Here is a 13721-nt window from a genome sequence, read left to right on the forward strand (position 1 = left end):
GTTCGACTATGAAAATGTTCAGCTCTTTCATCTTATTCTAGCTATGACATTTTGGTCCTTCAAATCTTTGATCTTTTCCAGATATTCCCGGATATTCCCAGATTTTCCAATGTTTTTGCTCCATTGGCCACACCTTTGCTTCTTTAAACAATTGTAACTTTAACATTCTTTTGGCTAGAGACACCGTTCAAATATTGAAATGTTCACAAGGTTTTGGACTTCAACATAAGGTTCAAAATTATTATGGGATGGCAACACCACCTACAGTTTGGCGGCCATTTTGTGCCAAAATGTGAGGCAATTTTAAACTTCTTCAAACTTTCACCTATTTTTACCATTCTACTATTACAATGTTCAACCTTTTCAGCTTATTCCTTTCAGCTATAACTTTTGGTCCTTCAAATCCTTGAACTTTTCCAGATATTCCCGGATATTCCCAGATTTTCCAATCTTTTTGCTCCATTGGCCACACCTTTGCTTCTTTAAACAATTGTAACTTTAACATTCTTTTGGCTAGAGACACCGTTCAAATATTGAAATGTTCACAAGGTTTTGGACTTCAACATAAGGTTTAAAAATTATTATGGGATGGCAACACCACCTACAGTTTGGTGGCCATTTGTGCCAAAATGTGAGGCAATTTTAAACTTCTTCAAACTTTCACCTATTTTAATCCTTCTACTATTACAATGTTCAACCCTTTCAGCTTATTCCTTTCAGCTACGACTTTTAGTCTTTCAAGTCTTTGAACTTTTCAAGATATTCCAAGATTTTCCAGGATTTTCCAAGATTTTTGCTTCATTTAAATACATGGAGAATCCTTGAAAACCTTTGTTGCTTTCAAGCATTATAACTTTAACAAGCTTTCAGCTAGAGGCACCGTTCAAACATTGAAATGCTCACAAGGCTTTGGACTTCAACATACGTTTTGAAATTATTATGGGATGTCGACACAACCTAATGTTGGTGGCCTTTTTATGACAAAATCTGAAGCAAATATTGCAATAAACTTCATCCATGGCTGGAACTGAACATATTGAAATTCACTGGATCTGGACATATAAGGAATGTGGGCGTGGTTAGCAAACAAAGCTCGTTGCTAAGGACTTCCAAAGGTTTACTTTTTCCGATTTGTCTGAAACTGACGTCGATTTGTTCGTCATCCCATGCCGACCCAAACGTAAAATGGTTGCTATGGAGATAAAATTAATAGAAAAGCCGCCATTTTGAAAAAAGTGGATTTTCTGTCAACTTAGAACATGTAGCTTTTACCAATATGATACTCTCAAACAATGTGTTTTTTGGAGTCAGTTGATGATGCTGATTCCAATGCTAGCACTTTTAGCCATTTTAGCATCATCTTCAAATTTTCAACAGTACATCCATTTTTTCAACAATTTCAGCTTTAATGCTTAACTCCTTCTACAAACTTTGACCTATTTCAGCCATTCTACTATTACAATGTTCAACTTTTTCATCTTATTCCTGCTAGGACTTTTGCACATTTAACTTTTCAAGGTTTTCCCAGTACAGTTAAGCCATTTCTTCAGCTAATTCAGCTTTCATTCAGCAGTACAGCATTCAACCCTGCATTTTCTTCTGGAAATGCAGCTCCTTCTAGTTATTATTATCGCATCTTATAGTATCTTCCGCCGTTTTTTGGCACTTAACTACTTCTACAATTTTTAACCTATTTTAACCATTCAACTTTTAAAATGTTCATCTCTTTGTGTTTATTTCTGCTATGACTTTTGGTTTTTCAAATCCTTTTACTTTTTAAGATATTCCAGGTTTTCCGGGAATTTTTGCTCCATTGAAATACATGGAGAATTTTTCGTTCAGAAGTTCACAGTTAAACTCCTTCTACAATTTTTCACCTATTTTAACCGTTCGACTATGAAAATGTTCAGCTCTTTCATCTTATTCAAGCTATGACATTTTGGTCCTTCAAATCCCTGAACTTTTCCATTTATTCCCGGATATTCCTGAATTTTCCAATCTTTTTGCTCCATTGGCCACACCTTTGCTTCTTTAAACAATTGTAACTTTAACATTCTTTTGGCTAGAGACACCGTTCAAATATTGAAATATTCACAAGGCTTTGGACTTCAACATAAAGTTCAAAATTATTATGGGATGGCAACACCACCTACAGTTTGTCGGCCATTTTGTGCCAAAATGTGAGGCAATTTTAAACTTCTTCAAACTTTCACCTATTTTTACCATTCTACTATTACAATGTTCAACCCTTTCAGCTTATTCCTTTCAGCTACGACTTTTAGTCTTTCAAATCTTTGAACTTTTCAAGATATTCCAGGATTTTCCAGGATTTTCCAAGATTTTTGCTTCATTTAAATACATGGAGAATCCTTGAAAACCTTTGTTGCTTTCAAGCATTATAACTTTAACAAGCTTTCAGCTAGAGGCACCGTTCAAACATTGAAATGCTCACAAGGCTTTGGACTTCAACATACGTTTTGAAATTATTATGGGATGGCAACACAACCTCCTGTTTGGTGGGCATTTTTTGACAAAATCTGAAGCAAATGTTGCAATAAACTTCATCCATGGCTGGAACTGAACATATTGAAATTCACTGGATCTGGACATATAAGGAATGTGGGCGTGGTTAGCAAACAAAGCTCGTTGCTAAGGACGTCCAAAAGTTTACTTTTTCCGATTCATCTGAAACCGACGTTGATTTGTTCTTCATCTCCAGGCGACCCAAACATAAAATGGTTGCTATGGAGATAAAATCAATAGAACAGCCGCCATTTTGAAAAGAGTGGATTTTCTATCAACTTAGAACATGTAGCTTTTACCAATATAATACTCTCAAACAACGTGTTTTTTGGAGTCAGTTGATGATGCTGATTCCAATGCTAGTACTTTTAGCCATTTTAGCAACATCTTCAAATTTTCAACAATTCAGCCATTTTTTCAACAATTTCAGCTTTCATGCTTAAGTCCTACAAATTTTGACCTATTTCAGCCATTCTACTATTGCAATGTTCAACTTTTTCAGCTTATTCCTGCTAGGACTTTTGCACCTTTAACTTTTCATGGTTCTTCCAGTACAGTTCAGCCTTTTTTTCAGCTAATTCAGCTTTCATTAAGCAGTACAGCATTCAACCCTGCATTTTCTTCTGGAAATGCAGCTCCTTCTAGTGTTACATTTGTTTTCCTCTTATGCTATCTTCCACCGTTTTTCGGCACTTAACTCCTTCTACAATTTTTAACCTATTAAAACCGTTCAACTTTTAAAATGTTTAGCTCTTTCAGCTTATTACTGCTATGACTTTTGGTTTTTCAAATCCTTGTACTTTTTAAGATATTCCAGTTTTTCCGGGAATTTCTGCCCTATCAAAATGCATTGGGAAGTTATATACGGGCCTTATTAATTTATACCGGCTGCATAGTGTCATCACAAAAGTGTTAGCTCAGCGGCAAAACTAAGTGGGTTTATAATACTGAGGTTCTGAGTTCAAATCTGGCATTTGACTTTTTCTGCATGGTTTTTTACCTTGCCTTTCTTGATAGAATTCAGTTCGACTAACTCAATTATATTTCGTTAAATGGAAGAATTTTCTTTCAGGTGGGGTTACTCATAAGCTTTGACTTTTTATCCTTTTAGTTTTCAAGATTTTCCAGGACAGTGCAGCCATTTCATCAGCAAATTCAGCTTTCACCGCGAGGCCAGCCGTATATACCTGTAACACGGAACAGCCAATCAAATTGCAGCTTCTGCAGCACAGGCAGCCAATCAAATTGTGGCTTGTGGAATGCTTTCCAAAGTGATGAAATCCTTTGGTACCGAGTTCGAGCCCCGGTTAGAGTGATGTCAGTCAGAAGTTAGGGTATAATAAATGTTTTAATGTTAAACTGAAAATGACATTTCATAATTATTGTTTTCTACTTCCATCTTTCCTTGTGCCTAAAAACAGTCATTTCAATTTCAACCATGCTTTATTAAGATATCAACAAGCAATAAATAAATAAACAGTATTTAACACAAAACGTTCAACCATGTATCTACAATTAAAGGGCAGAAGGATTTAAATATGCAAAAATTAATACAAGTAATTTAAAGATGTAAAATGAATTGAGGTAGAAGTAAATATTGTTGCTTTTTCTAAACAATTCAAGAACAAAACTGTAAGAAAATTGTATTCACAAAATAGATTTCACAAACTAAATTACAAATATTTTCACATTGAAGGATAAAATCAGGAGTTCTATCATAATCAGTGTGTGTGACCATGAATGCAGCCTTTAACTCTCTGTCAAAAAATGGACTGACAGCAAAGTCTGCAAATGGGATTCTGGGGTTGGTAAGGACTTCTGCTGCATAGATCTAGTGTACCTTTTTGGAGCAGTAGAGGTATTTTACATCCCCAGACAGATAAATGAACAGAAGATCCATCCTCAAAGTAACAAGGCTGCCCACAAGCAAGACAGTTGTGTATCATCTTTTTTCCAGGTTTCTGCTGTTGTTGCTGCAGACCTACAATCTCCTTCACCATTATTTCAACGTCGGTCTGAGTTAGAGGAGCTTCGTCTGGTTTAAGCATGAGGGAGAGTCACAACTGGCACAGTGACAGTTTCACTTCCTTGAGTGAGTTTATACCACAGCTGCTGGGTCTCCAAAGGTTTTACGGTAAATGATGTTCTGAGGTGGGATACGCCACAAGCAGATCATATTCATTGCAGGTCTCACAGGTGGACACCCGGGCCACAGTCCTAAGGCCTCCATCTCTGTTTTCATCCAGATACTCTGCTGGGGAGATCAGTTCCAGCTTCTAACATCTTGGTCATAACATGGAAGTGGTGGAGCAGCAGGCGTTGGCTGAAAGTGAGCAGGAGGAGGAGCTGCAGACTGAGCTGAGGGTCTTCCAACGACTGCTGGAAAAATAAAAAAATAACATGAGTTGTTGAATAAAATATTATCTCAAAGTCCAAATGAATACAGTACTTTGCATTTTTGTCAAAGTTAATGCACTGACTGTAGGTTTTATCCTGGACACTTTGAGGCAGTTCCAAGGCGAGGAACTCTGGTGGTACTGGCAGAGGAGTCTTCACTGGAGCAGAAGAAACTGGTGGAAAAAGACAGTCAGAAACAGACAGGAAGCTGCAGCAGAGTAAAGCTGACAAATGATCCCCAAAACTCACCTGCATGTGTAGCAGCAGGACAGCTGGACTTCTCAGGCTGGTCTGGATTCAGATCAACAGAAATATCCATCACTAAAGCCCAAAGTATTTAGAGTTCTTTGTTAGTAATTGTGCAAAACACTCAAAACCATCTAAGAAAACATGCTCAATAGAACAGGTGTGGTATGAAAATCAATAAATGAATAATTATTTTCCTTTTTTAATATTTTGATTGACCAGGAAAGGTACCATTATGATGTAATAATCCATGTGTAACCACTTTACTCTGACGTGTTAAGACATGTACTTTTGTTGTAATTCTGCTTTTTAAGACTGGTTTCTTTCAATCACTTTCATGAGAAACTCATGCAAATAAAATATTTCTGAATTTACCCTCAACGACGAACAATGAATACCTTCAGCATCACAAAAGCAATCACACAAAACACCTGCATTAGAACAGAACGTGGCCAACCAGCAAACAGAGGAAAGGAAAAGGTGATCCTGGTTTACGACAGAACCATCAGGTACCAGCGACAGCAGCAGCAGCAGCTAGACCTTTACTCAGTGAACCTGCAAGAAAATAAAGTAAACATATGAATATGCATCTATTTGAACAGACACATTTAAAAGTGCTGAGTGTAAAGAAAGGAGTGATCTAAGACTAACATGTAGTCTAGTATCAGTTTTTCAACTACTAGTACTACTATTCTGCATACAGAAACATAATCAACATGTGATACATGTTGGTGTTGCTCACTTGGCTGGGTTGGGATTGTTTCTAAACACGTTGGTCCTGTCATCTTCTTCACTACATGTCCCTGCTCTTTAGTAAAAGAAATAAGAAAACAGGTTGGAATCAGAAGTAGTAATTAACACTCAGTGTGTACTTGTGTGTGATTTAATTTTACCTTGTAAAGGGAGGAGTTTGGATGGAGAGACATAGAGCATCATTCTCTCCAACTCTTCATCATCTTCCATCTCTAAAGAAGACACTGAAAAGATGGGAAACATCATTTCTACCATATTTACTAACGTCAGCATGAACGTCTAGTCTGCCACAGACCTGGAAGACTAGAAGAAGGTTTAGGAAGAGCAGGTTCTGAAGAGCTCTGAGTCTGAGCCTCTTTCTTCTTCAGGTACTGCTGGAGCAGGAACATTTTGCTGCCTGAAACACACTGTTTCCTGAGGATAAATGATGCACATCCATCTTCTCTTCTCTACCAGACATCCCTCCAGGTCTTCTTAGAATGCACACCAAATCCAACCAGCTTGTTGTCCTCACTACTTGAATTTGGCTCCACTGATCTTTCAGCTAAACAGTTCCTCAAATCTTTAATTTTGCATATTCCTGCTATGCAATATACCTGCATACATATAATCCATTAAATTGATCATAAAGTACTGTAACCCCTGTTGTGCATTATAAAAATAGCATAGAAAATGTAATGTAACCCCTGTTCACCTCCACACTACCTTGGGTAAAAAAAAAAAAAGGCTTTGAAAACACACACACAAACACACACACAAAACTGCTCAAAGTTTCTAGTTAGACATTCTTCTCATCCAGCTGTTATCCTCACCGCTGGAGTTTCATGTTCAACAATGACGGAAAGAGAAATGTCTTCAGATTAGATACTTTGTCTTGTACATTTTTTTTTACTTACATCAGACTTTAACTTGACTTTAACTTGTTGTGCTCTTGTGTTTTAACAGCGATCGGATCAAATCTGGCCGCAGGATTGTTGTTGTTTTCTCTTCCCGAAGGCTCTTCCTGTAAAATCCTTACTACTAAGGCGATGTGGAAACAGCGCCCCCAAAATCCCGCTAGTGGTGAAAAAGTAAATTACATCCGTAGTGTTAAGAACTACCATAGAGAATGAATGAGAAAAGTTAAGAGAGTTAAGCTTAACCATTTTCAGTTGACCATCCCGCGATTGTTCCCTTAAACATTTGCAAACATGTGCTCCAGCCATCTTGTGAACAAACGTCAGGACCCATCCTTAGCCCCGCCCACGGCTGCTAAGGCTCCTGGGAAGTGTTGATTACCACACCATGAATTAGGTGGCTGTTACGAGAAGTGACTAACATGTTGTAACACCATACATGTTAGTGGTTAAATGACCAAATAATGCTCTGTCATCCAGCTAGCTAGCTAACTAGCTGATGATCCATAAATCTCATTCAATATATATGAATAAGCATGGTAACATTGATGGGACATGCATAGTTGAGAGAATTGAAGCTCAGCATTTGACAGGATGCCCCCTACTGGAGGAGGTGACTTCACTTTTACTGTCAAAGGATCAATGCGTTGGACTACAACATCAAGGTTTGAAGTCATTATGGGATGGAGACTGTTTGGCAGCCATTTTGTGTTTTTCAAATTTGAAACCTCTGTTTCTTTCAACCAATATAACTTCCACATACTTGTAGCTAGAGACACCGTTCAAACATTAAAATGATCACAAGGCTTTGGACTATAAAATACGTTTAGAAATCATTATGGGATGTCGACACAACCCACTGTTGGTGGCCTTTTTATGACAAAATCTGAAGCAAATATTGCAATAAACTTCATCCATGGCTGGAACTGAACATATTGAAATTCACTGGATCTGGACATATAAGGAATGTGGGCGTGGTTAGCCAACAAACTTCGTTGCCTAGGACGTCCAAAGGTTTACTTTTTCCGATTTGTCTGAAACTGACGTCGATTTGTTCGTCATCCCATGCCGACCCAAACGTAAAATGGTTGCTATGGAGATAAAATTAATAGAAAAGCCGCCATTTTGAAAAAAGTGGATTTTCTGTCAACATAGAACATGTAGCTTTTACCAATATGATACTCTTAAACAATGTGGTTTTTTGAGTCAGTTAATGATGCTGATGCTAGCACTTTCAGCCATTTTAGCATCATCTTCAAATTTTCAACAGTACATCCATTTTTTCAACAATTTCAGCTTTCATGCTTAACTCCGTCTACAAATTTTGACCTGTTTTGGTCATTCTACTTTTACAATGTTCACCTTTGACTTGTGGTCCTTTAACTTTTCAAAATATTTCAGGATTTTGCAGGCAGTTCAGCCATTTTTTTTGAACAATTTCAGCTTTCATGCTTAACTCCTTCTACAATGTTTGACCTATTTTAGACATTCTACTTTTACAATGTTCAGCTTTTTCATCATATTTCTGCTTTCATTCAGCAATACAGCATTCAACCCTGCATTTTCTTCTGGAAATGCAGCTCCTTCTAGTTGGTTGAATGCTGTAAAGCTGTAAAGCATTCAACCCTTTGTTTTCCTGTTTCTCTTTATTTATTATTGGTTGAATGCTGTAAAGCATTCAACCCTTTGTTTTCCTGTTTCTCTTTATTTATTATTATTATAGTATCTTCCGCCGTTTTTTGGCGTTTAACTACTTCTACAATTTTTAACCTATTTTAACCATTCTACTATTAAAATGTTCATTTCTTTCATCTTATTTCTGCTATGACTTTTGGTTTTTCAAATCCTTTTACTTTTTAAGATATTCCAGGTTTTCCGGGAATTTTTGCTCCATTGAAATACATGGAGAATTTTTCGTTCAGAAGTTCACAGTTAAACTCCTTCTACAATTTTTCACCTATTTTAACCGTTCGACTATGAAAATGTTCAGCTCTTTCATCTTATTCTAGCTATGACATTTTGGTCCTTCAAATCTTTGAACTTTTCCAGATATTCCCGGATATTCCCAGATTTTCCAATGTTTTTGCTCCATTGGCCACACCCTTGCTTCTTTAAACAATTGTAACTTTAACATTCTTTTGGCTAGAGACACCGTTCAAATATTGAAATGTTCACAAGGTTTTGGACTTCAACATAAGGTTCAAAATTATTATGGGATGGCAACACCACCTACAGTTTGGCGGCCATTTTGTGCCAAAATGTGAGGCAATTTTAAACTTCTTCAAACTTTCACCTATTTTTACCATTCTACTATTACAATGTTCAACCCTTTCAGCTTATTCCTTTCAGCTATGACTTTTGGTCCTTCAAATCCTTGAACTTTTCCAGATATTCCTGGATATTCCCAGATTTTCCAATCTTTTTTCTCCATTGGCCACACCTTTGCTTCTTTAAACAATTGTAACTTTAACATTCTTTTGGCTAGAGACACCGTTCAAATATTGAAATGTTCACAAGGTTTTGGACTTCAACATAAGGTTTAAAAATTATTATGGGATGGCAACACCACCTACAGTTTGGCGGCCATTTTGTGCCAAAATGTGAGGCAATTTTAAACTTCTTCAAACTTTCACCTATTTTTACCATTCTACTATTACAATGTTCAACCTTTTCAGCTTATTCCTTTCAGCTACGACTTTTAGTCTTTCAAATCTTTGAACTTTTCAAGATATTCCAAGATTTTCCAGGATTTTCCAAGATTTCCAAGATTTGCTTCATTTAAATACTTGGAGAATCCTTGAAAACCTTTGTTGCTTTCAAGCATTATAACTTTAACATGCTTTCAGCTAGAGGCACCGTTCAAACATTGAAATGCTCACAAGGCTTTGGACTTCAACATACGTTTTGAAATTATTATGGGATGGCAACACAACCTACTGTTTGGTGGGCATTTTTTGACAAAATCTGAAGCAAATGTTGCAATAAACTTCATCCATGGCTGGAACTGAACATATTGAAATTCACTGGATCTGGACATATAAGGAATGTGGGCGTGGTTAGCAAACAAAGCTCGTTGCTAAGGACGTCCAAAAGTTTACTTTTTCCGATTCATCTGAAACCGACGTTGATTTGTTCCTCATCTCCAGGCGACCCAAACATAAAATGGTTGCTATGGAGATAAAATTAATAGAAAAGCCGCCATTTTGAAAAAAGTGGATTTTCTGTCAACTTAGAACATGTAGCTTTTGCCAATATGATACTCTCAAACAATGTGGTTTTTTGAGTCAGTTGATGATGCTGATGCTAGCACTTTTAGCCATTTTAGCATCATCTTCAAATTTTCAACAGTACATCCATTTTTATCAACAATTTCAGCTTTCATGCTTAACTCCGTCTACAAATTTTGACCTGTTTTGGTCATTCTACTTTTACAATGTTCACCTTTGACTTTTGGTCCTTTAATTTTTCAAAATATTCCAGGATTTTCCAGGACAGTTCAGCTATTTTTCAACAATTTCAGCTTTCATGCTTAACTCCTTCTACAATGTTTGACCTATTTTAGACATTCTACTTTTACAATGTTCAGCTTTTTCATCATATTTCTGCTTTCATTCAGCAATACAGCATTCAACCCTGCATTTTCTTCTGGAAATGCAGCTCCTTCTAGTTGGTTGAATGCTGTAAAGCATTCAACCCTTTGTTTTTCTGTTTCTCTTTATTGGTTGAATGCTGTAAAGCATTCAACCCTTTGTTTTCCTGTTTCTCTTTATTTATTATTATTATAGTATCTTCCGCCGTTTTTTGGCGTTTAACTACTTCTACAATTTTTAACCTATTTTAACCATTCTACTTTTAAAATGTTCATCTCTTTCATCTTATTTCTGCTATGACTTTTGGTTTTTCAAATCCTTTTACTTTTTAAGATATTCCAGGTTTTCCGGGAATTTTTGCTCCATTGAAATACATGGAGAATTTTTCGTTCAGAAGTTCACAGTTAAACTCCTTCTACAATTTTTCACCTATTTTAACCGTTCGACTATGAAAATGTTCAGCTCTTTCATCTTATTCTAGCTATGACATTTTGGTCCTTCAAATCTTTGAACCTTTCCAGATATTCCCGGATATTCCCAGATTTTCCAATGTTTTTGCTCCATTGGCCACACCTTTGCTTCTTTAAACAATTGTAACTTTAACATTCTTTTGGCTAGAGACACCGTTCAAATATTGAAATGTTCACAAGGTTTTGGACTTCAACATAAGGTTCAAAATTATTATGGGATGGCAACACCACCTACAGTTTGGCGGCCATTTTGTGCCAAAATGTGAGGCAATTTTAAACTTCTTCAAACTTTCACCTATTTTTACCATTCTACTATTACAATGTTCAACCCTTTCAGCTTATTCCTTTCAGCTATGACTTTTGGTCCTTCAAATCTTAGAACTTTTCCAGATATTCCCGGATATTCCCAGATTTTCCAATGTTTTTGCTCCATTGGCCACACCTTTGCTTTTTTAAACAATTGTAACTTTTACATTCTTTTGGCTAGAGACACCGTTCAAATATTGAAATGTTCACAAGGTTTTGGACTTCAACATAAGGTTCAAAATTATTATGGGATGGCAACACCACCTACAGTTTGGCGGCCATTTTGTGCCAAAATGTGAGGCAATTTTAAACTTCTTCAAACTTTCACCTATTTTTACCATTCTACTATTACAATGTTCAACCCTTTCATCTTATTCCTTTCAGCTATGACTTTTGGTCCTTCAAATCTTTGAACTTTTCCAGATATTCCCGGATATTCCCAGATTTTCCAATCTTTTTGCTCCATTGGCCACACCTTTGCTTCTTTAAACAATTGTAACTTTAACATTCTTTTGGCTAGAGACACCGTTCAAATATTGAAATGTTCACAAGGTTTTGGACTTCAACATAAGGTTCAAAATTATTATGGGATGGCAACACCACCTACAGTTTGGCGGCCTTTTTGTGCCAAAATGTGAGGCAATTTTAAACTTCTTCAAACTTTCACCTATTTTTACCATTCTACTATTACAATGTTCAACCCTTTCAGCTTATTCCTTTCAGCTATGACTTTTGGTCCTTCAAATCCTTGAACTTTTCCAGATATTCCCGGATATTCCCAGATTTTCCAATCTTTTTGCTCCATTGGCCACACCTTTGCTTCTTTAAACAATTGTAACTTTAACATTCTTTTGGCTAGAGACACCGTTCAAATATGCAAATTTTCACAAGGTTTTGGACTTCAACATAAGGTTTAAAAATTATTATGGGATGGCAACACCACCTACAGTTTGGCGGCCATTTTGTGCCAAAATGTGAGGCAATTTTAAACTTCTTCAAACTTTCACCTATTTTTACCATTCTACTATTACAATGTTCAACCTTTCCAGCTTATTCCTTTCAGCTATGACTTTTGGTCCTTCAAATCCTTGAACTTTTCCAGATATTCCCGGATATTCCCAGATTTTCCAATCTTTTTGCTCCATTGGCCACACCTTTGCTTCTTTAAACAATTGTAACTTTAACATTCTTTTGGCTAGAGACACCGTTCAAATATGCAAATTTTCACAAGGTTTTGGACTTCAACATAAGGTTTAAAAATTATTATGGGATGGCAACACCACCTACAGTTTGGCGGCCATTTTGTGCCAAAATGTGAGGCAATTTTAAACTTCTTCAAACTTTCACCTATTTTTACCATTCTACTATTACAATGTTCAACCCTTTCATCTTATTCCTTTCAGCTATGACTTTTGGTCCTTCAAATCTTAGAACTTTTCCAGATATTCCCGGATATTCCCAGATTTTCCAATGTTTTTGCTCCATTGGCCACACCTTTGCTTTTTTAAACAATTGTAACTTTAACATTCTTTTGGCTAGAGACACCGTTCAAATATTGAAATGTTCACAAGGTTTTGGACTTCAACATAAGGTTCAAAATTATTATGGGATGGCAACACCACCTACAGTTTGGCGGCCATTTTGTGCCAAAATGTGAGGCAATTTTAAACTTCTTCAAACTTTCACCTATTTTTACCATTCTACTATTACAATGTTCAACCCTTTCATCTTATTCCTTTCAGCTATGACTTTTGGTCCTTCAAATCTTTGAACTTTTCCAGATATTCCCGGATATTCCCAGATTTTCCAATCTTTTTGCTCCATTGGCCACACCTTTGCTTCTTTAAACAATTGTAACTTTAACATTCTTTTGGCTAGAGACACCGTTCAAATATTGAAATGTTCACAAGGTTTTGGACTTCAACATAAGGTTCAAAATTATTATGGGATGGCAACACCACCTACAGTTTGGCGGCCATTTTGTGCCAAAATGTGAGGCAATTTTAAACTTCTTCAAAATTTCACCTATTTTAATCCTTCTACTATTACAATGTTCAACTCTTTCAGCTTATTCCTTTCAGCTACGACTTTTAGTCTTTCAAATCTTTGAACTTTTCAAGATATTCCAAGATTTTCCAAGATTTTTGCTTCATTTAAATACATGGAGAATACTTGAAAACCTTTGTTGCTTTCAAGCATTATAACTTTAAAATGCTTTCAACTAGAGGCACCGTTCAAACATTGAAATGCTCACAAGGCTTTGGACTTCAACATACGTTTTAAAATTATTATGGGATGGCAACACAACCTACTGTTTGCTGGGCATTTTTTGACAAAATCTGAAGCAAATGTTGCAATAAACTTCATCCATGGCTGGAACTGAACATATTGAAATTTACTGGATCTGGACATATAAGGAATGTGGGCGTGGTTAGCAAACAAACTTCGTTGCTAAGGACGTCCAAAGGTTTACTTTTTCCGATTTGTCTGCAACTGACGTCGATTTGTTCGTCATGCCCCGGTGACCCAAACGTGAAATG

At 36.4% G+C, this 13721-nt stretch overlaps 2 long non-coding RNA genes across 4 annotated transcripts; both read right to left on the minus strand.

Annotated features, from left to right (window-relative positions):
- Positions 1-4818: 4818 nt before the first annotated feature.
- Positions 4819-5343, minus strand: LOC144990912 (uncharacterized). The gene is made up of 3 exons (XR_013654755.1): positions 5170-5343; positions 5004-5093; positions 4819-4902 (listed from the first exon to the last, which is right to left on the minus strand). It is a non-coding gene; the product is annotated as an uncharacterized LOC144990912 (long non-coding RNA).
- Positions 5344-5546: 203 nt separating this feature from the next.
- LOC144981318 (uncharacterized) lies at positions 5547-6910 on the minus strand. Of its 3 annotated transcripts, XR_013654754.1 has the most exons (5): positions 6816-6910; positions 6215-6326; positions 6060-6143; positions 5909-5974; positions 5547-5721 (listed from the first exon to the last, which is right to left on the minus strand). It is a non-coding gene; the product is annotated as an uncharacterized LOC144981318 (long non-coding RNA). The 3 variants fall into 3 exon arrangements; XR_002872613.2 differs by lacking the exon at positions 6215-6326 and having other exon boundaries at positions 6816-6904; XR_013654753.1 differs by lacking the exons at positions 6215-6326; positions 6816-6910 and having other exon boundaries at positions 6060-6201.
- Positions 6911-13721: the final 6811 nt, after the last annotated feature.

This window comes from Oryzias latipes, chromosome 3 (genome assembly GCF_053564925.1).
Source record: "Oryzias latipes strain Hd-rR chromosome 3, Olatipes_Hd-rR_3.1".
NCBI lineage: Eukaryota > Metazoa > Chordata > Actinopteri > Beloniformes > Adrianichthyidae > Oryzias > Oryzias latipes.